Source organism: Penaeus monodon, chromosome 28 (genome assembly GCF_015228065.2).
Source record: "Penaeus monodon isolate SGIC_2016 chromosome 28, NSTDA_Pmon_1, whole genome shotgun sequence".
Taxonomy (NCBI): domain Eukaryota; kingdom Metazoa; phylum Arthropoda; class Malacostraca; order Decapoda; family Penaeidae; genus Penaeus; species Penaeus monodon.
Window position 1 is genome coordinate 16,413,595 of NC_051413.1, and position 565 is coordinate 16,414,159.

Consider the following 565-nt stretch of genomic DNA (forward strand, 5'->3'; position numbering starts at 1 on the left):
CAAAGATTTTATAACTAAAAGGTAATCAACTTTAGCCTCATCCCACAAGAAATACAGTAGCCAATTTAGCCCTCTATAAGGTGACAATACTAGTGATGTCATTGTAACGTCACAGAATGTTGCCATGACAACATATTAACTCGTGATAAATAAATTTTCGTCTGTAGTGCCTAACGTGTCATGATAGTTAAATGTTCAAGTATTATGCAGAAAAAACACTTATGTAATTACAAATGGTATTTACGAAAGGAATTATTTCTTAGGTATAAAGGAAAGAAATGTTCAATTTCAGATTTATGAAAGATAAAGGATAATTTGAAAATAATATCAACAAAAATACAAGTTTCTTATATTTCCTGTCCTAGTCATTCGCTTCTTTATTGTGTTACATAATCTCAATCACTGTGTTCAATACTTCTGTAAATTCAAATTAGCATTGATATTGCTCTGACCATTCCATGTGAGATATCTTTTTACAAATACTTGGTCAACGTTCCTTTCTATAAAATTACGGCATTGAAGATCATCTGATATTACGTATGAACTGCCAAATGTTATCAATTTA